At 40.0% G+C, this 23,382-nt stretch overlaps 1 protein-coding gene across 12 annotated transcripts in view; it reads left to right on the forward strand.

The window, feature by feature from the left end:
- Positions 1–23,382, forward strand: part of USP26 (ubiquitin specific peptidase 26) — a 62,930-nt gene that overhangs the window by 32,167 nt on the left and 7,381 nt on the right. For 11 of the 12 annotated variants that reach the window (XM_072815433.1, XM_072815440.1, XM_072815435.1 and 8 more), the window contains one exon: positions 12,172–12,243. The gene's annotated coding sequence lies outside the window, so the exon portion shown is untranslated. Of the gene's footprint in view, positions 1–7,112; positions 7,133–12,171; positions 12,244–23,382 lie in introns of those variants that run through there. The other variant, XM_072815446.1, reaches the window with a different exon arrangement.

Here is a 23,382-nt window from a genome sequence, read left to right on the forward strand (position 1 = left end):
AAAATATCATTTAAGTAAAATATCCCTAATGTAGTGAATAATGCTTTTTAAATTTTTGTCTGATTTCAAGGCAAGACCAATATCTGGACTGTTGTCATATTTTTGTGCCTTTACATTTATCTGCTGAGCAGATTGCATTTCAACACAGAGCAGAATAATAAAGTATTAGGAATTAGGACTTCTTCTGTAGGTCATACTCTCTCTTGCCATAGCAGAAGAGTACTTCAAGGTCTTAGAGAAATGCTTGCATAAAACTCCAAACCTCTCATGCACTAAATCTCCTTTCACTGCAAGACTGAATTCTATTTTGATTAATACCCCTTTCTGTCATACAGCATTCAACATCTTGGAACTGGGAAATGGTGGGTCACAGGGAAGGAATTGGCCAAGGCCTATTGTCTTTCTTTGGTACTCTTACACCAATCTGCTCAATAAGATGCATTTTAACAGAGCAGAATAAGAGTTTTAGGAATTATTAGGTTTAATGTACTTCTACAGGTCTCTTTCTTGTATCTTACTATCTTAGGTAATTCTTTACTTTTTCATAATATCTTAGAGATTTTTGTCAGTGTTTTTAAGGAAGAGGAGGAGTTGGGGGTCAAGGAAGCAAATGTGCCATATGCATCTGTTGAGAGAAGTCCTTAGCTAGGTCCTGGAGAATTTGTGGAGCAGTCTTGGCTCTTGGGGCTTAATGGCAGTCAAAAGAGCGGCAGTCCCAGAACTTTGCTTTAGGGGGAGAGAAGTTACAGGAACTATTTGGTGGACAGTTTCTTTACTTCAATTGTCCTGGTGATCATAGGGAGTCTCCAAATCTATAATGTTTGGAATATTATTTTTTCCATTGTCAACTTTGTTCCCAGATTTCAGTTCTGTAAATAGTACCACCCAAAACAATAACAATTGGCATTTGTTGAGTGCTTAGTACGTTTCAGCCAAAGTGTAAATAGCATTAAATTCTGAAAGCTATCTGAAAGAGGAGTGCTAAGTCTCACTACATAAAGGTGAGATAAAGATACTGAGCCTTAAAGCAGTTCAGTTTTTGCTTATCCATCAAAGCTTGGGTTCAAACCAAAGCAATTGGATTCTGGAGCAGATGCTCTTTTTTTTTTTTTTTTTTTTTGGTTTTTATTTAAATTCCTGTTAGTTGGGCAGCCCCAGTAGCTCAATGGTTTAGCACCGCCTTTGGCCCAGGGCATAATCCTGGAGACCCAGGATCGAGTCCCACGTCGGGCTCCCTGCATGGAGCCTGCTTCTCACTCTGCCTGTGTCTCTGCCTCTTTCTCTGTGTCTCTCATGAATAAATAAATAAACTCTTAAAAACATAAATTCCAGTTAACATATAGAGTAACATTAGTTTCAGGTGTACAATTTAGTAATTTAACACTTCCTAGAGCAGATAGAGCTAACGCCTAGTTAACACCAGATAGAGCACCTAGAGCATAATACCTAGGTGTGTCATGGTGTCTCTTGCCACTGTTCAGTGCTTGAGAGAGATTCCACTTGTGTAAGTCTGAGGAGTTTCTGAAGTTTTTAGTCTCCTCTTGCTAGATGACCTGCCCTGCAAGGAATATTTAAAAGAATGTCTTCAGGGAGAATGAAAATGATTTAAGTAGAAAATCAGATCTACATAAAAAAGGAAGAGTATTGGAGTGGGAATAAATGAAAATAAAATCTTAAAATTTAAACATTAATTTAATTAATAAGTAACTGTTCTGGTAATAGTAATAGAATGATGGGTGATTACAGCATTTTGACAAATGAGTTATTGACTTCAGTACTGTAAATGATGGGAGTTTGGAATTAGGAATGCCTGTTATAAGGTGCCAGCACTACCTGTGAAGTGGTATGGTGTTTTTAGGATGAAATTAGATTAGTTGTAAATATAGATTGTAAACTCCAAGGGAATCACTAAATTTTCTTTTCAAGTATTGTTGATATGCTAAGAGAGTAGATTAGATGGAATTGTATAAAATGATCGATTAAAATCAGAGAAGGCAGAAATAGAGGGAAAGAAAAAATAAGAGCAGGGGATTAAATGGTTACTAACATGGTAGATATTAATCTATCTATATCAGTAACTGCTTTAAATGTAAATGGCCTAAATATATCAATTAAAAAGCAGGTTTTTGGAATGGATGGAAAAGTAAGACCCAACTCTATGCTGTCTATGAGAAACCCACTTTATTTTTTTTAAAGATTTAATTAATTAATTTATTTTAGAGAGCACAAGTGGGGTAGGGCAGAGGGAAAGGGAGAGAATCTCAATCAGACTCTGTGCTGAGTGCAGAGCCCAAAGTGAGGCTTGATCTTACAACCCTGAGATCATGATCTAAGCCAAAATTGAGAGTCAGATGTTTAATGGACTGAGCTGCCCAGGTGTTCCAAAACTCACTTTAAATATAAATATTCAGGTAGTTCCTATGGAAAGGGATGGAGAAAGATGCTATTACTGAATAAAAGAAAGCTGGAATAGCTGTGTTATTTTAGACAAAGTTGACTTCAGAACAAGGAAAATTACCAGGGATAAAAGGGAGCCTTACATAATGATAAAAAGAAGTCAGTTTTCCAAGAAGACATAACAATCCTTAATGTGTTTGCACCTAACAACAGTTTGTCAAATATGTAAGGCAAAGCTGATAGAACTTCAAGGAGAAAAAGACAAATCCACTATTACAGTTGGCGGCTTCAATGCCTGTCTTTCATTAATTGATAGATCAAGCAGGCAGAAAATCAGTAAGGGTATATATAGTTGACCTGAAAACCACCATCAGTCAATTTGATCTAATTGACATTTATAGATTAAACAACAGCAGAGTACATACTCTCAAACTCGCATAGAACATTCGCCAACATAGATCATGTTCCAGACCATGAAAACACCTAAACAAATTTAAAAGACTAGAAGTCATGTAAAGTATGTGCTTGGACCACGGTCAGATTAAACAAAAATCAATAGCAGAAGAATAGCTAGAGAGGCCCCAAATATTTCAAGATGAATCAACACATTTAAAATAACACATAGGGATCCCTGAGTGGCGCAGCGGTTTGGCGCCTGCCTTTGGCCCAGGGCGCGATCCTGGAGACCCGGGATCGAATCCCACGTCGGGCTCCCGGTGCATGGAGCCTGCTTCTCCCTCTGCCTGTGTCTCTGCCTCTCTCTCTCTCACTGTGTGCCTATCATAAATAAATAAAAAAATTTAAAAAAATAAAAAAATAAAAAATAAAATAACACATAGATCAAAGAAGTCTCAAGAGAAATTTAAAAATATCTTGAGCTAAACAAAAAGGGAAATACAGTTTATCAAATTTGTGGGAATGTAGCAAAGGCAGTGCTTGAAGGAAAATTTAGAGCATTTAATCCATATATTAGAAAAAGAGAAAGATTTAAAGGCAATTAATCTAAGCTTACACCTTAGGAAACTGAAGAAAGAAGAACAATTTGAGCCTTAAGCAAACATAAGAAATAAAGAGACAGTAAAAATTAGAGGAGAAATAAGTGAAATTAAAAACAGAAAAATAATAGAGATCAAGGAAACTCTTTGAAAAGAGCAATAAAATTGATAAATCTCTAGCCATTGTAATGAAGGTTTAAAAAAATGAAGACATAGGGTAGGCTGTCTCAGTTGGTGGAGCATGTGACTCTTGATCTCAGGCTCATGAGTTTGAGCCCCACATTGGGCTTAGAGCCTACTGCAAAAAGAAAAAAAACCACAAATCACTAATGTCTAAAATGAAAGAAGAATATCGCTATGGATCTGATGATATTACATCTAAAACTTTCTAAAATAACAAAGTCTATTCAAAATACAATTTAAAAATGAAGAATAGGGACGCCTGGGTGGCTCAGCGGTTGAACATCTGCCTACGGCTCAGGGTATGATCCTGGGGTCCAGGATCGAGTCCCACGTCTGGCTCCTTGCGGGAAGCCTGCTTTCTCCCTCTGCCTCTGTCTCTGCTTCTCTCTCTCTCTCTCTGTATCTCATGAATAAATAAATAAAATATTTAATAAAAATAAAAATGAAGAATGATTGGGGCTTTGCTGAAGGCTGTGGGCTTCTGTTCAGGTGATCAACTCACAGAAGACCTGGTTGAGTTTAGCGGTCAATTTATAGTCTGCTGTGGCTATAGTGAAGAGTGGAACAAAGATGCCAGAGTGTGGCTTAGCCAGGCCTGTGGCTGTGTTTGGGGACCACATGGAATTGTCACTCACTCATCTAGGGAACAGCGTTGATTTAATATGGGGGTTCACCTCAACCAAGGCAAAATTTCTGAAGGTTGAGACGGACTTGTCTTTTATTTTCCCTTAAGGTAAATGGGCCTTATGTGCTCAGTAAAAGGCAGAAAGATTGAATATAATGATAACAATAATTTTAGCAGCAAATAATAACAGTGCATATGTATTGTTTTCAAACTGCCTAAGCCAGGTCCCGTCAGCACATCCCAAGTGCAAAAAAGAAAATCACTTGTGAATGGCTTTTTAAATTTACATTACCAATGGTTCACCTGAGGCAAACCTTATGATTAGGTGCAATTTCAAATACTGCATTCCTGTCCCAAATCTCTACCTGTGAGTCACTGGGCTGCTAGTCTATCTCCTAACAGAGAAATCCCTTAATTGGCTCTTCCTAGGAATCTCTAGCTGTGTTTTCAGAAAATAAATTCATTTGTGTCAGAAAGGAGTAAGGGGGAGGGATATGAAAAGGTTCAGACAGGAGGGGAAAGAAGGCCCAAAACCAACTGCCACTGCAGCAACAAGGGATTGTGGGAAAGAAGAGGTAGACAACCAGAGTGCTCAGATACTTGGAAAGGAGCTTAAGCGGCCACAGTTTGATGGCACCTGAATGCTACTGCTAAGATTCATTCTAGTCATAGTCTTTTCCAAGACTGCTATCAAATGTTGCTGAGTACTTACTTTTATGTTGCACAGGGACAGTGTCTCTTTAGGACCCTGATTATATCCCCCTTTTGCTTATTAAATCCTGTGAATTATTTCCATGTAGAGATAACAGATCTCCTTGGAACAAAACAGTCATGCTCAGAGACCCCAAGATCATTATCTCTGCTGTGGACTGAATTGTGTTCCCTCAAAATTCATATGTTGAAACCCTAAATCCTAATGTAGCTATTTGGAGATAGAGCTTTTTAGGAGGTAATTAAGTGTAAGTAAAGTTGTAAGGGTAGTCATCAGATAGAACTGGTGGCCTTCTAAGGAGAGAGGGACAGAGAGAGACAGAGTTCCTTCTCTCTCCATGCACACATACTAAGAAGAGGCCATATGAGAACATAGCAGGAAGGCAGCCATCTGCAAGCCAGGAAAATTACTCTCACCAGAAGCCAAGTTCTTCTTCTGGAACTGTGAGAAAAGAAATTTCAGTTTTTTAAGCCATTCAGTCTATGGTATTTGTTATGGCAGCTCCAGCTAAGACATCTTCCATCTTTCTCTCTCTAGCCATGGAGGATCAATGGGGGCAATAGCGAGAGTATTGCCTACTTGTAAAGCACGGTTAAAGAAATTCCCTGAGTGGAAGTTTGCTGTTTACAGTTGTTTAAAGGGCAATTTGGCTTGTCTCTTTGTGTTTTAATAGCAGAAAGTCATTTCATGTAATAATTCAACTCCACAGCTGACTCTAATCTTGGTCTGTTAGGGGGTTTCATTCTTTGCTTGTGATTTACATTGCCTGACACCTAATGTAATGACTTCCACTATGAGGGCCATTGCTGCATCTGTGTAGCTCCAATCTGTCACTGGCAACGTTCTGAGAGCTGGGTTGCCCCCCCCATTCGATCAAGAAACTAGTGCTGTGTGTAATTAATTACATCCTTTTACCCCAGCCTCACTGACTGCTACACATCACTTCTCTTAAAAACTCAGTAAAAGCAATATTTTTCCTATATCACCCCTCCTTTCAGTACATGCAAAGTTGGCTGTGAAATCAATCATTGAAACTTTAAGCTTTTTATTTTTTCATTTCAAGAATTCATGAGCAGGTCTCTGTTGAAATTTTCAAATACATTCTTTTAAGGATATCATTAGTACCTGAGCTCCCTACCTAACTACTGTACTTTGGGATGATCTTAGAAACTGGGAGTATCAGCCATCTGCATGTAAGCAGCAGCTATCCCTGTGATTGTCTTCTAGGGCTATAACAGATGTTTTAGCTGATAAATAACACCTGTAATTTTATTGTCAACATTGCAGTTCAATGACAGTACCTAAGAACCAGTTATTCTGTGGGCTAAGTTGAATGGGATAATAGAATGTCGGACTAGGATTTCGAGGGTAAGGTTATTTAGGTTGTATCATTAAGCATTATTACACCAAATAATTTATCCAAATGGATGGTCTTCAATTTCCAAATCACCCAGATTTTGAATGATAAATTAAGAGAATGAGGTTCATTATGGGCAGTGAGAAGGAAAAAAAGTGCATCAGAAGCTTGGAAAGGAACAGACTCTTAAAACCAGCTAAGCCCATAATGCATTCCAGTGAATTGTTAAGATGCTATTATTATGTTAAGAAGTTCTCTGCTTTCCTATAAAGGTCTCTGAGAGTATTTTCTGTTGGCCATTAAGACAGAGCAAGGCAAACCAGACAGCAATTGTGACTTGAATGCCTAGTGCTGTAAAACTATTATGTGAATCCATTTCAGTTTAGGTATTGAAGATGATGGCGCCTCGGTGCTGTTTGCATCATTAAAACTCAGGAGGGAAAATGTAAAGTGAGTGAAAAAGAGGAAGGTGGGAAAAAATTAATTGGAGCTGTGAGACCAATGACACTCCCACCCAGTGGCTGCATCCATAGTTAAAGAATTAAATGCTGTCTAGAGGACTCTGAATGAGTCACTTCTTTTGAATCTCTAGAAGTCTGTTAACCTCTTGCCCGCACGTAGGAAGTGTAACCCCTGGAACAGACTCTAACTTTGTGCACTAGAAAAGAGAAATCAAGATAAGCAGTTCTTGGAGTTTATCCAGGGGAGTTTAGTTACTGAAATAATGAATAACCTTATTACCCCAACTCTCTCCTCGAACCTAACATGACTCTGTGCTTTGGACCTTTGTGCTGCTCCTCATTCTGACTGTGCTCCTTCATTTCACTTAATGAATAGACTGGAAAAGAAGAGGCTGTACTTAGGTAGGTACTTAGGTAGGAGCTTTGGGTTCTAGACCGGGCGCAGACACTTTAAAATCTATGTGACCTGAGTGTCTTCCTCTAATGAACTTGGCTATGAGGCTAATGATCTTTTATGTCTCATCAGCACCAAGTCCTTAAGTCTGTGCATTTACCAACCTCAGAGAGGTTCCTGTTCTGTGACCTGTTGGCAAAAGGAGCCATTTAGAAAAAAACATTGATCAGCTCCTGAATGCTCACATTAAAGGATTAAGCCTCCTTACTTTTGGCTTGTCTCAAGTATGAATCTGTTTTGTATCAGCAGTAGAAAATATTAGCTTTCTACAATTTTTCTATGCATATTTGAAAGAAGACATGAGCTCATACCATATCTATGGTTAATATCCTGTTTTCTTAACATATCCCTGTCATGGGCTTTGCATAATGACTATGTATTCTCAACCAAGTATTGTATACATAGTATGTTAGTGGAGTCACTTTCAATGGAAGGTGTCTGAAAGAAAAGCAATTCAAAGTAGCTTTTTAAAAATTTATTTAAAGGTTTTATTTATTCACTTGAGACAGAGAGCTAAAGCACAAGCCAGGGAGAGGGGCAAAGGGAGAGGGAGAGGCAGACTCCCTGCTGATCAGGGAGCTTGATCCCAGGACTCCAGGATCGTGACCGGAGCAGAAGGCAGACTCCTAACCAACTGAGCCATCCAGGTGTCCTTGCTCAAAGTAGCTTTTAAGCAAGAATAGAAATTTATGGCATGTTATTGAGAAATCCTGTGGTAATGCTTAGTTTCACATCTAGTATTCTTTTTCATTCTACTTCTCAGAGTTACTTTCTCTTGTTCACCGAGTCTGGGTTCTTTACTGACACAGAAAAGCCCTCACCATGTGACAAAAGGAGACAGTTACCAGTGCTCCCGTCCTCACCTGCATTCCAAGAGACTTAGACTCAGGGTCTGATTGTCCCCACATGGGTTATGTGCATCACCTGAACATATCTTGGAGGGCAGGGGGCATGGGTTATGACAGTCAACAGCAGTCCATAGCAGTCTCTTCCCAGTCTGCTCAGCACTTACACTGCCATCGAAATGTGCACACCAGTCTTCATCCTATTACTGGAGATCTTTGTACAAACAACCCCCTGGCTAGAATCACACACACATTTTTTTCCAACTGTAAATAACCAAAAGACAATCAAGTTGATGTCTCTAGTGATATCTTTGGAGGGACTTCTTTCCCCAGTTGTGGAATTCATTTTGTGAAGTCTGTAACAAGAATAAAAATCAAAATTTTACATTTTTTTCACCTTTTGGTAGTCACAGACACATTCACTCTCTTTTCTGCATTTTTAAGTCAGCTCTTCAAGGGGTTCTGAAACCTTATAAACATTTGAACCTGCTGCATTGTTGGTCACAAATATGGCATCTGAATGTCATCTTCATTCCTACCCAGGTGTGCTGTCTGAGCTGCCTAAATGTATAACCAATTATATACTTCAATCTTGCTTGAACTCACAGCCCACTGTCATAAAACACTTTTTCATGTTTCATTTCTGGGACCATACGTTGGACTCACTAAATTCCATATCCTAGTGACTCATAGCACCAAGCTCTCCAAAGGGGATACTAACTGCGTTTGCAACATGCTTCATGCTTTGCCACTGCCTTACCCTTGTTGATGCTGATCATTTATTTCTACAATTTCATCTCTCTATTTTTTATCACTCCAGTGCTGGCTGTCAAAATCCCATGTATTTCATAATAAAAGCAGACATGAATGTGAAATACTTAAACAGATTGTCAAGAAACAACTCACGGGAAGTGACCCTAGTGACTTAAATAAGTAGTAATTTAATTATTTTAATTATTTTTTTCCCTGACAACAATATCTTGGGCTGTCAAAATTTCTATTTTGGGCTTCTTCCCAACATGAGTATGGAACTAATGATTAAAACTAATTCAGGCATTGAGGCATGTTTGACTACACGTAACAAAACTACAGGTTCACATCACAGAAAGTGTGTTGGTGATAAATTCACTCCTTGTGTAGTAGCTCCAGATCATTAATGATCAATGTTCTCAGGATCTTCCATTTTATTCCACCATCCTGAACTGGTTAGCGTTCCAATTCAGCTAATCTAAAATTACTCCTCTTGGGGGCACCTGGCTGGCTCAGTCAGTAGAGTGTGTGACTCTTGATTTGGAATCATGAGTTCGAGTCCCACGTTGGGCATAGAGCTTACTTTTAGAAAAATAAAAAATAAAAATAAATAAAATTACTTTTCATCTCCCAATGTTTGGACTTAAGCCTCATGGTATTCCATATCCAGTAGTCCTGGTTTTTTAAAATATTTTATTTATTTATTAGAAACACACACACACACACACACAGAGGCAGAGGGAGAAGCAAGCTCCATGCAGGGAGCCCGATGTGGGACTCGATCCCGGGTCTCCAGGATCACGCCCCGGGCTGAAGCTGGTGCTAAACCACTGAACCACCAGGGCTGCCCAGTCCTGGGTTTTCAACTGCAAGAAACAAAACAGAACTACAATTGCTTAAATAAACATGGTAAGTATTACAGGGGCCCAATGACATCTTCAAGGAACCATGTTTTTAAGGAATCTTTTCACTCTTCAATTATGATTATATTTCATCTTCATATTTGTTGTTTTCTGGAACTAATAAGTCTTCTTTATTGTGGAGTTCATCTTCATACTATTGACCTACGAGATAGGAAGGCTTCCTTATTCTAGTTGTCATATTTGTATTCAGTTGGTGGAAAGGAAAGGAGTGAATGTTGAGTGGCAAAACTGGTCTTTCCAGCTATCTCTCTCTTTTTTTAAATCAGGTACACAAACTCAGTATAGACTTCTACTGCTCTCTATTGGCAGCTATGTCAAATGTCCTCGACTCTTTGGAAAAAGGGTCAGGAAGGGAAATGTTGTGGATGGGGCTGGGGTCAGCCAACCTATAGTGTGTGCCAAACAGTAGTAAATATCACAGTAGAATTCCCATAACTGGCAAGGTATTATGTTATGCTTCCAATCACCTTATTTCATAGATCTGTGTCCAATATGATAGCTAATTATAGCTATAGCCATTTGTAGCAATTAAGATTTAAATTAAATACAATGGAAAATCCAGGACCTCAGTTTGATTAGCGACATTCAGGTGTTCAATAGCTTCATGTGGCTGGTAGCTACCATAGTAGACCGCACAGATATAGTACCTTTCTGTCTCCACAGAAAGTTCTATTGCACAGTGCTGTGCTAAGTGAAATAGGGTCAGTGAAGGGACAGGATTAGCTCCCAGTTTTCAGAGTTGGCCAATGGTGAAACAGAGACCAAATAATTCATATTATTATTCTTTTACGTAAATAGCATGGTTTTCTGTACTTTTCTTTTTTCTTAATATTGCTTCTTATTTTCAAAAAATTATACCTATATTTTGCTGTTCTTTTATGCTCTGGTATAAATGAGTAGCTAAAAATGCCACCCTGGGTATCCTGCAGTGTTTTAATTCCTAATGCATTGAGCCACTTAACATTACAATATAGCAAGGACCTAAATGACCATAAAGAACTCAGTTGAGAAAAATAAAAATTATGAAAGATTTCATTCTGTTTTACTTTCTGTAACAGCTAAAAGGCATTGCCCCTTTAAGAAACCAGATGGCAAAATCACATGCTTCTGAGGCTTCAGTTGAGTTGAATTGAGGAATAGCTAGAGGCACAAAATGTTGCATACTCTTTAAAAAGCTTTTTAGACCCTCAGCCTGGAAAAGGGCTAGAGTGGAGGAGAAAAGTGCAGAAGCTAAGATTGTTGTAAGAGTAACAGAGGAGATAGGTCAGTATCACCTAGATTCTAGGTAATAGCTAGACAGAAATGGAAACTCCTGTTTTCAAGCATGTGTAAATAGTCTTGGGTGATAGAGGGGAACAAAAGAAAAAGCATTAGTTAGAAAAATAGAGAATATTAGAAGTAATTAAGAGTAGCCATGAATTTGATTTGGGGGTGGGGGTCATCATTTACATAGCTGGGCTATTCCAGAAATAGATGGAAAATATGAAACTGATAAAACACATATGAGCACTTTATCTGCATTATTGCTGCCATCCTTGATTTCTTAATGTAAATTAAGTTGGTTTGCCTGTACTGCCTCAATTAGCCATCATTAATCGCCTTGTGGCTATAGCCAGAGTTGAAAGTTGGCATCTCAGAAGAATACACATCTCCCTCTGGTAGCTGGCCTTCATTTCTAACTCTCTTTTTGTAATCAGAAAACCACACCACTGAAAGCCAGATACTTGGCTGCAACCCACATTAGTGCATTAGTGAGGACATACTCAGTATTCTTGAGTATTGGCCTCGTTTTTTTCATTCCAAAGTAATCCAACTTTTCCCATAACTCATTCTCCTGGTCCCTGTAGTCTCTGTGCATGTTTTTCAAGCCCTCAGCCAGTTAAGTAAGTAACCAGCTTAAGTATCTGTAGGTTGAGAAGGTAATTGGTTCCTTCTATCTGTGCTTTGTTTGTTTTCACATAAACAGACACTCCTTGTGTCTTGGAGAAATACCACCCAGGTGATCAATAAAGAATCTGCATTTAGAGCTTAGTAATGAGGTTGTGTTGTTTGACAGTGTATATACTGATATTTAAAGAACACTAGGGAAAAAAAATAATAAAGAACACTAGGGGATTTGTGTTCTTGAGCAAGTTATCCATGGGCTTAGTTTTCTCATTTGGAAATGAGGAGCTTGGACAAATATTTCATGAGACAAATTTTCTGATTCTGTATAAGAATACCCCTGCCCCTTAGTGTGTGGAAATCATTAAAGATGCCACTCCTCGGCACAGATGAAAAATGCACTGGAAATTGCTGAAAATAGCTGTAGTAGAAAATGCCCAATACTCATGGGCTCTTTCAATGAGGAAATTACAAGTTCCCAAGGAAATTCTCATGAATTTCCACCTTTGTCAGGAGACACTGAGTATTACAATGTATTACTGATTGATCTACTGTCATGAACCTATTTTTCTTTCCTTTTTGCAGTCTCTGTAACCTGTATCATGAATGACACATCTAGCAGAAGACTGCACCGTTGTCCAGCAGCTCCTTAGAGAAGTAAGCATAGGTGATTCCCCAAATTCCAAAGGTATTTAATGTATCAAGCAGAAATATATAGACTCTAAAGAAAAGAAAGCAACTGTTCCACTGAGGTCTGAGCCAAGGCACTAGGGTACATGGGCTCTGTCACATATGCTTTCACGTGTCTAGTAAAGCCATGGTAAAGTAAAACCTATAAAAGTGCAAGTATGAAAATAGGGACATAAAAACCAATCAAATGCAAATCCCTTTCAGGGACTTCAAAGTCAACCCCAAAGTAAGAACTCTTTTTACACTTGCCCTCTGCCTGCCTAAATCCAACCCATCGTTTCACCCCACGAATTAATGACTTGATTTCACATTCATCAAATGGACATGTTGAGTACTGGATCCCCAGATTTTCACCAGAATAACCTGCTGTCAGGAAAAATCCAGCTGAGTTTATCACTCACCACTATAAGGGATAACTCCATATTGACAGAGTCTAAGCGTATTTTAGGAGAGGAAGGGAAAGAGTGGGATCTTGATACTTTGAAGTCTGTCCTAATGGGAGTGGGGGACTTGATTAGGGATGGGTATAGGTGGGCATGGCAGAACAGGGATTTGGATGCAAAAGGTAAAAAAGTCTTAGGGTACAAACTGTCAGTTGATGCTTTCCATTGAAGAGTTGCTGGAATGAACACTGAAGCTATTTGCAATTTGTATCTGCCTGGGCAAGAGTCTTTTCAAATAGTATAGTCATATCCATGAAAATAGTGGAGTGGTAGGCTCATGTTAATGTAGTCAGTAGACTGTGTGGGGTACATAATTTTGATTTTCAGCATCTGCATACTGGGGGAATACACATGTCCTACAACCCTCCATGTGCTTATGTATTCTAAAGTTCACAGACATAAGAAGCAAGAATTGAGGGAAGATGGCTATGACTAGGTTGGGAGAGTGATGGGCAAATTCACAAGGGAAGGTAACATTTGAGCTAGGCCCTGATCATTGGTTATACATTTTGAGAGGTTGAATGGTAACCTGGTCTTTCATACTAAAGGCCACTGCTGCTTGGCTACTCATGACTTCCTTTCTTCTTTAAGAGTTCATTCAGGACATGTACAGGTGTTGGTGAGTATGTGGACAGAAGGGAACTCCCGTGCACTGCTGGCGGGAATGCAAACTAGTGCAGCCACTCTGACAGTATGGAGGTTCCTCAAAAAGTTAAAAATAGAACTACCCCACGACCCAGTAATCACCCTACTGGCTATTTACCCAAAGAATACAAAAACACTAATTCAAAGGGATACATGCACCTCTGTGTTTAGAGCAGCATTATCGACAATAGCCAAGATACAGAAGCAGCCCAAGTGTCTGCTGATTGATGAATGGATAAAGAAGTGGTATATATACACATGGAATATTATTCAGCCATAAAAAGAATGAAAGCTTGCCATTTGCAATGACATGGATGGAGCTAGAGAGTATAACGCTCAAGTCAATCAGAGAAAGACAAATAACATAATGATTTCTTAATGTGTGGAATTTAAGACACAAAACAAATGAGCAAAGGGCAAAAGAGAGACAAACCAAGAAACAGACTCTATAGAGAACAAACTGGTGGTTACCAGAGAGGAGGGGGGCAGGGGGATGGGGGAAACAGGTGGTGGGGAGTAAGAAGGGTACTTGTGATAAGCACCAGGTGATGTATTGATTTGTTGAATCATATATCATACACCTGAAACTAATATAATACTGGATGTTAGCTAACTGAAATTTGAATAAAAACCAAAAAAAAAAAGAGTTCATTCAGGACAAGTAAAGACTTTCCCCTTTTGCCGTAGTCCTGGGGGCGGGGGGAGCATGGAAGCAATCACTGGGTAAGGTTCAGTGCCCTATTTTTGAAGGTCCAGGGCCCTCTGAAGCAAGGTGGCATGTTTCCTTGTCTATGCTTTTTAATAAATGTACCTTGCAACTTAGAGAAAAGCTTCTTGTGTTTTCTGCTTTCTCTACTTTCAGGGTAGCCTCCACTAGCACCACATAAACATAACTAAAATATCAGTAGGAAAATGAGGGAGGAGTGAGGTGGTTTGTTGAATTGTTCGAGGATGCAAGTCCAGAGCTGCTCATTTTCTTACTTGTGCTTTGTATACTCCTTTTCTTCCAAGATGACTAAGCTGAGAGCAAACCCCTGTTTCATGTCAAACAGTAGGGTAAAGACCCTGGCAGCAGGATCTGTAAAGCTCCAGATAGCTAGAAGTACTGACTTTTTAAAATTTTGGACTCCTCTTTATCAGTCTTCCCCCCCACCCCCCAACCCCCATCTCGCTGGCTGTCATACACACACACTTTTCTTTTTTTTTTTTTTTAAAGCAACAAGGAGGAAACAGATCTGGTATGCAGGAGGAGGAAGCACTTGGTAGGGAGATGAATGAGAATCACTTTTTTAGGGGTTAGAGATATAATTTAGGTTTTGGGAAATCCATTCTTAGAGATATTTCAAAACAGGTTAAAAAAATCATAATGAACACATCAAGGCAACTTGGCATTTCTCCTGTTGAGGGACCTGATCTCTCAGGTAAGACAGACTGATGTTTGGAAGCCATTGTGAGAGATTTTCATCCTAGAACTTGTTGTATTTAATAATTTTCAAGTTCATTTTCCCCACAAAAGTGGCTATATCAGATTCCCACACAGTTTTCATTAGGCCTTACTGTGTCACACAGATCCTTTAAATAAGGTAAAGATGCTTTGAATCACTGCCCTCTTTACCTTGGAAAGGAAGATGCTGTAGCTCCCCCTTGTGTCATGTGGGGGCAAAAACATCCCTGGTGGAGCCGCTGCAGCGGAATCCACTCCATCAGCATCCTAAAAGGATTTCCTCCAAGCTTCCTGGGGGACTGGAATTTGGCTATGCTGGGAAGTATCAGGGGGATCTGGCTCATGTTTTGTGATCCTCCCCTTATTTCCTATTCTCCCACAGTGGATCCAGGAGCCTCTTTCTAGGAGGGTTGCCTTTTTGTGGCAAACACTTCTTTGAGATGATTTTCCTCCTGAGGTTATGGTGTAGTCATCCTCCACTTAGTCCATCAAACCGTGTACCATTTCATCTCCACATAGCGGGAGTGCAACTGGATTCCACTGTCTCCTCCTCTTCCCCTGTCATTGGGACCATTTCTTCCTGTGTCATGACCTTTCAGTTTGAGTCAGGCACCAGTTTCTTTGCACCCTCACTCCCACTCTCCACCCACCTCCAGGGTAAATGTGCCAAGTTTTCCCTGAGTGTCTCATGCTCTTGTACAGGAGCTTGGACTTGAACATTTTAGCTGCTCAGTAAGCGTGCAGCCAGGGTGTGAGATGCAATGACACGTTTTTCTTGGGAATACCTCCCCAGTCTAAGTCCCCACCCCCACACTTGCCTTGGGGGCAGGAGTAGGGGAAATGTCATGGTGCTCCCTATGAATGAATTTCCTTACTTCCAGTAATCTTTGATAATTATCAAAATTCTCCACATGCATGGAAATTGTTATATACTATGGTTCTTTTTTTTAATTTTTTATTTATTTGTGATAGTCACAGAGAGAGAGAGAGAGAGAGAGAGGCAGAGACACAGGCAGAGGGAGAAGCAGGCTCCATGCACCGGGAGCCCAACGTGGGATTCGATCCCGGGTCTCCAGGATCGCGCCCTGGGCCAAAGGCAGGCGCCAAACCGCTGCGCCACCCAGGGATCCCATATACTGTGGTTCTTGTTACCAATTTTGCACATTGGCCAATACTGCAAGAAGAAAATTCTCATTTTATGGATTCTTTTACAAATTATATAAGATTAAAGGGGAAAGGAGAGAACATGAGTGGGAAATATCAGTGAGGATGACAGAACATGAGAGACTCATAACTCTGAGAAACGAACAAGGGGTAGTGGAAAAGGAGGTGGGCGGGGAGTTGGGGTGACTGAGTGACGGGCACTGAGGGGGGCACTTGGTGGGATGAGCACTGGGTGATATGCTATATGTTGGCAAATTGAGCTCCAATAAAATAAATTTTTTAAATTATGTAAGTTAAAAGATCCTGATTGTTAAAAACATTTCCACAAATTTTTTGTTGTGCCTCTAGGACAAAACCTTAATAGAATTGCTTCATCAAGGTGGGTATGCATTTTGGGGTTTTGTGTGTTTTTTTTGTGTATGTGTGTACACATTTTATTTTTTTAAGTTTTTATTTAAATTCCAGTTTGTCAACATCCAGTGTAATATGAATTTCAGGTGTACAGTAGAGTGATTCAACACTTCATTCATCACTGGTGCTCCTCAGGAAAAGTGCCCTCCTTAATGTGTGTATGCATCTTATTTTGTTGTTGTTCCTTTTTTATTCTTTTTTTTTTTAAGTAACCTTTACGCCCAGCATGGAGCTTGAACTCACAACCCTGAGATCAAGAGTTCCACATTCTCCCACTGGAGCCAGCCTGGCACCCCTGTGTGCATGCATTTTAAGTGTGATTGATAGACAGATAGTGGTCTCTACCTGTGCACTCTCCTGTCTCCCTTAACCTGGTCTTCTGTCCTGGGCAGCTTGCTGTCCCGGCAACAGTACCAACCCATTTCACTTCACCCTTTCCTGCCCAGCCAGACCTTATTTTAAGACTTTGGACACTGTAGTCTCAAGGAAAGTTAGAATCCTTTGGACCCCCATCCTTAATGGACTCCTGCTTGTCAGGCTTTCTGATTTCCTTTGGCAAAGGCAAGCTTCACTCCACATGGATCGAAAACAAAGTTATTGTTTCCTGCCACCTATTGACTTTGTGGCCGGGTCATAGAAGCAGCGGTCCAAGGTAGTACAAGGTAAGTGACAAGTCTTGCAAAAAGTGACTGCTTTGTGAATTTGGAGGTAGGAAAAATCAGGCCTGGCCACCTTCTGAATGAAACAAGACTCAGCAGGATCTTAAAAGGCAGGGCAGAACCAAGACAAAAAGAAGGGCAGTTATTAGGGAATCCAGGCAGAGGAAATGCCTGCTACAAGCAGCCGAGGTAGCAGTTATACTATATGTCAGCAAACCGAATTAAAATAAAATACATATATATATATAAAGAAAACAAGGGGACTCGTAGGTACCACTAACTAAATTATTCTTCTCTTACTTAATATGTTTTCCTTTGTGCTGCCATGTTTTGTATATTTGTCTTCCACCTGATCTGTGATCAGGGACAGTTTATTGCTTCATCTTTGGGTCTTGTCCACAGCTTACTAGGTATCAATAAATATTTTGGTTAGTAAGTGAATAAACTAAGTGGACCCAATACTTCACAGAAAGGGCTGCCAAATACTAGGAGAGTTACAGTAGGGGAAAAGGAATTAATTTCCAGAAAGCCTCGTTTATCATAATTTCCATATAACAAGCATGAAGTTTCTCATGAGAGACCACTCTTTCTTAATGAAATCATATTTAACTTCTAGAAAATAATCTGCATGCTGTTTTCCTAATCAGCTATGTCTTATTAATAGCACTAACATAATCACTCAGAGAATGAAAGAAAAAAAAAATGCCCTGCCAAATGTCTCTCAGAAAAGGTTCAGAGCCTGAATAGTTCCTGGGAACAATTTGCTAGTCTGGAGAATTCTTCCCATTTTGGTCAGGGCCTCCTATGGAGAGATTTATGTGCAGTGTATGTCAAGAGGCAAAATAATGGCATTTCTCTGCTATACAATGACCTGGACATTTGCTGAGTGCAGAAATGCACCTTTAAACCAGAGAAAGGAGCAAAGTCTGCCCTGATCCAATCATTTTGAAAAGCCATGCACACTGAAGCTGGGACCAAACATAATGACAGGATTTAATTGCTAATGCTCTAGAGGCAACATGCCTCTTGATGTGCTGACCTTTAACCCAGACCTGGGAGGGTGAAAAAGAGAGGGGACAGCTCCCCTCTCCAATCCCACTCCCCAATCTGACTGTGCCTGCCTCGAACCCCGTCCTCACACCCCTAACATGCAGCTTCCCCCCCACATTCCCATTAGTTACTTCCCACTTTGGGGCCAGGGTGGGAATGAATAGAACAGAAAGGAAGGCCAGAGAATAGGAGGAAGTCTACAAGCAGTTGACAGCTGCTTAGAAGCAGGGGGCAGAATTACAGCGTCTGAAATGAGGGCTGAACTCTTGGTCTTCTGAGGCTCCCACCCCCCCCCCGCCCCACCCCCAGTAGTTCATGGGATCAGGCCTTTCCATTTGTCTCTTCTCTGTCCCCATTTCACCTGCTCTGGTCCATATTTGTAATTCCTCCCTCCTATACACCTTCAGCTGCCTTATATCTTTTATGTGGCGACTCACGAATGGCCGACTTGAGAGCCAAATTACATCCAAGGTTCTGCCTGTCGCATGTCTGCACCGTGGTAGCTGGACAAGCCGAATACAGCTGGAGAAAAACCCAAATCTGCAGACTGGCCTCGCTGTACAATTGTGACGACTGGCCTTAAGTTGGCCTTTTGTGCTGCTCTGCAAGGGTTCTAGTCCATTCATTCTGCTCTTTTATAAAACTTGCACACCACCTTTCCCTTTACATCTCTTCCCTGTTCTCCGGCCACCCTGGGTTCCTAACATGCTGAGCACACTCCCACGCGTAGGCCTTTGGACTCACTCTTCCCTCCTGCCTGGAGCATTGAGCATCCCACATCTGTCTCTTTGCTCCTTCACTTCCAATTCTGCTGCACTATGTCATTTTCCTCAGTCACACCTGCCACCACTCTTCAGAAGGCAGTGAGCATGGCCCCACTGCCACTAGCATACCTTGTGCCCCTACCTTTATGTTTTCTTTAGGAGTTACTGCCGTTATGTATTTTTGGTGTGTACATTTTCTATCTTCCTGCTAGAATGGGAGTCTTATGAGACCATGAGTTTTTTTTTTCTTCCTAGAGTTTGACACAGTGCTTGCTAGTATGTCATACATATTTATTTAAGGACTGAATGGACAGATGAATGCCTGTTGAGTTTTAAGGATCCCCTCTTCCCATTTGCCAAACCCAGCAGATTCATCTACTCACCCTCCAGTATGCTTTGTACAGTGGACATAGTTTCCAAGCCCAGATTCAATGCACATCATCTAATTGGTGGAGAGAATATTTTTTACTTGTACTTTCTTGGAAAATTCAATGTGATGATTAGGTATATCCTACTTAGCATCATAGTCTCCCATGAATCTTACAAGATCATTTTCCAGTTAGTTTAATCAGCCCCAATAGTGAAATTGGCTTATCTGTGGTCACTAATCTATGTTTAGTTTAAAATAAATGTGAGTTGGAGTTGTTTGGCTTTTTAGGGATCTTGCTTGGGACTATTAGACTACTAAGAAATGATCAGAAACCGCTGTGGTAATTGTCTGGCCTTGTCTTACTTACTACATACAGAGGCTAGCACACTACTCATGGGTCCTTCATTTCTATCTAGTGAGGCTTGCTAGGGTAACCAGGATTTCTCACCATATGCTAGATGTGTCTTTGTTCACTCATTCTACATGTTTTCTTTTTTTAAAAAAAGATTTATTTATTTATTTTAGAGAAGGAAGGGAAGGGCAAAGGGAGGGAGAATCTTAAGCAGACTCCATTTTGAGTGTGGAACCCAGTGTGGGGCTCCATTTCACAACCCTGAAATCATGACCTGAGTTGAAACCAAGAGTCGGATCCTTAGCTGACTGAGCCACCCAGGCACCTCTCACTCCACATGTTTTCAAACTTAAGAAGTTATGAAATAAAATGGTAACTAAAACCCACCACCTGTACCAAACCTTCTTTACCTCACCCCCCACCACCTATTCAGTGAAATAAACATGCACTTGAGTGTATATAGGCAATCACAAGTGTAATAAGATGTCAGTGGAAAAGATCTGACAATAAAGATGTTTCTTTCTCATAACCATGAGCCAAAAGAACCTTCTAGGGTTTATTCTTCTGCTTCCAGGTTATAAATACCTCCACATTTTCTCCTTTTGTAATGAATGCTTTGGGAATGAGAAATGCATATTAAAATTTGAAGGATGAAAAAAAAAATTTGAAGGATGTATTCTCATTGGTTTTCAGGCTTTTTTGCTCTTGAAATAATGAAAGCATGAATGGTGGGAAGTAGAAATACAGGACACAGAGGGCAAATACACCAAAAACCTCATAAATCCTCCTAAAGTTATCTTAATATGCAATTATTAACTGAGCTTCTTAGACTTGCAGGCCTTTTTATCCAGGGCCAATTTCTTTGAAGGAAGGCTTGGGAAATCTCTACTCCAGAAGATCCTCTTTTTCACAAAACACTGCTCCCACCCTGACTTTGTATTAAGCTCTAGAAAATGGCAGTGAAAAGATATTTTCCCAGATCCTTTGTCCCTACCAGAAGCAAGGCCCTTTTCAATTATAATGTGTACAGGATGATGTTTACAATCTAAATTGCTTAGGTACAGTGAATACTCACATCCTTTGTGTCCCTGAGAGCCCTGGCCACAATATATGGCATAAAGCAGACACTCAAGAAGCATAATCTGCAGCATAGAGCAGATGCTCAGTAAGTTCAGTGACCAAAGAGATCAATGTAAAGTGAATTAATAAGTGAACTATGAAGCAGACATTTCTATCAGGAGTTTTTAACCTCATAGCCATCTTCTTGACACTAGAGATGATGCCTCCAATCTGACAAGAATAGTGCAGCTCTATGAGTTTTTGGCCGTGCTTTGAGATCAGCTAGCCTTGTGTGTTGTACCACTAGTAGGTAACCAATCAAATGGAATGGACTGAGTCTGTGGGCAAAATGAGAGAAAAACACTTTGGCTTTCACAGCTTTGGAATGGAGCTGGAATATCACTATTGCCAAAGCCCAGTTTCACCTGCATAGAGGAGTCACATAGCACTCTTCAGTGGAGACATGGAAAACAGATACATTTTTGTTTAAAATCTTCTAAAAATGAGCAAAGAAGCCCTAAAAGCCTTTCAGGGACAAGGCAGAATCACAAAGAGGATTTCAACTTGAGATGTGCTAGCTGGGGAAAATGAGCAGTGGTTAGACTCCTCAGCTGTCCATCAACAAGATGGCTCCTAATCTGCACTTTCCCTCGTCAGTGGGCTCAAAGAAGATGCCTTTATTTTGGAATGAAATATACGCACATTGAACTGTGAACAAAGCATGATGAGTGGAGACATCATTTTTGGAAACAGATGTCTCTTAACTGCACTCTTGAAGGCAGAGAGTAGAAATTCCATGAGGGTTTTAGATTATTTCATTAGAAAGAACAGACAACAATTATTGATAAATACAGATCAACTGGGATTGCAAAATTTTTGAATGCAGCTTGGAAGTTGTTCTGGGGTTGTAGGTTCTCTCAAGTGGTTGAAAGAGGCACAGTGAAGATATGAAGATTTTGGTTTTGTGTGTGTGTGTGTGTAGAGGAAATAGTTAAACTCTTACTTAGCATCTACAGTAGGACATTGAACTATAAATAATACAGACAACTTTGAATCTGCTGTTGTGCTTGAATGTTTTTATGGCCCCATTTCCACTATGATAAATATGATCATTCTCTCACTTGGATGCATATGCACTTTTGTGCATGGATGAGTGCAATCCCTACTTCACTGAATAGAGCTTGATAGATAAATACTTAATAAAACAAAAATCTCACTAACTTATTCTCCATCAATGTTGAGTTTTTGATAATTTGGGCAGGGACCAAGCAGAAGTTTCCTTTAGCATTATCCATAAAGATAAGGTTTGCTGAACAAGTTAATAACACAGACAAGATTTAAGAAGAGTATTTGTGTAGGAGAAAATACAGCCTCCCATCAATTTTGGCATATGCCTTCTGATACAAACATTTGTAGTGCTAAGTGCTAACCTATTTGCTTAAAGATTGGTCCCCTATTGAGTTATTCAGAAAATTTTAATTTTTAGTGATTAAGTATAACTGATCTTTCCTTGCTAGTTTTGAGTTATGGAGAGCTATTTCAGATTATGTGGACCCTGTGGCCAAAACTGGCCATAGGGGCCTCTCTAGCTTACATACAATGAACAAGAAATTCTTAGGTTTACTTTTATCAGTGAGCCCAATACTCTGGAGTTGACCATGGTGTCAGTGGGATGCTAGTCACTAATACAACTTTTTTTTTTTTTTTTTTACTAATGTAACTTCTTTGGAGTCACTGGTGCGTACTGTGGAGAACTAAGTATGGAAGAAGTAAGGTGGGGGGGGGCAACAGCACATTGATTTCTGATACCTCATAGAATAAGGTCTCGGCTTGGTCTAATGGTAAATATTTATCAGGAGGTTCACTAACCCTTGTCTTTTCTTAGACATACATGTACAGTGCTCAGTACCAATGGGCAGATACTGATGGGTATTGGGAGGATCCATTCTATTTTAGAGAGAAACATTCATTGCCAATAGATGATGTCTTGGTTGTTAGTACTATACCTAAAGTCAATTTTAATGTCATCTTAGAACATTTAGGGTTTGGGGAGTGGTTTCTTTACTTAGTACTCAAGAGTTTGTCCTTGCCTTGAACACAATCTCATAAGCTTAGTGAGTGTTCACATAGGATGTTCAAGACATTTTTGGGAAGCTGGGACGTTTGGCTGTATTTTTTGATCATGTGTAATTTGCAATTGATACAGAATGACAAGTAGAATTGCCCATGGTGGGGCTTTTTAAAAATTGATCTTTTCCTGTAATATTTTAGGGCACTTAGTGGTAGGTTAAGTTTTCAGTTCTACTTTGACTTCTTATACGTAGGTTGTGGTGATCTTAGTGCACTGTCCTGGTGCCGTTCCTCGTAACCTGATGGGGACTTCTCTTTTCCTACATCAGTGATTTGCTGTCTGACTGTTTGCTTTTACTTACCTTCTGCTAGCTAGGATGATGTCAGGGGCCCTACAGGATCCTGAGCAGCATCTCCTGAGGTATCTGGCTTGTTCCAAAGCAGGCAGTGTGTGTTTGGAAGTGTTAATATGTAAAGAATTAGGGTTATAGATTTATCACTTTTTGAAACTAATTCAAAGGTGCTAGGATGCCTTCATGAGAAATGTGTTTGCAAAGCCTCAGAGCTTGTTTGGAGAGTTCTTCGACTAAGGTTCAGAATGGATGGCTGTGAAGTTCTCAGGCCAAAAATGACCTGAGTCGGGTAAATTCGGTAACACCTAAATTATTGTAATAC

This window comes from Canis lupus, chromosome X (genome assembly GCF_048164855.1).
Source record: "Canis lupus baileyi chromosome X, mCanLup2.hap1, whole genome shotgun sequence".
NCBI lineage: Eukaryota > Metazoa > Chordata > Mammalia > Carnivora > Canidae > Canis > Canis lupus.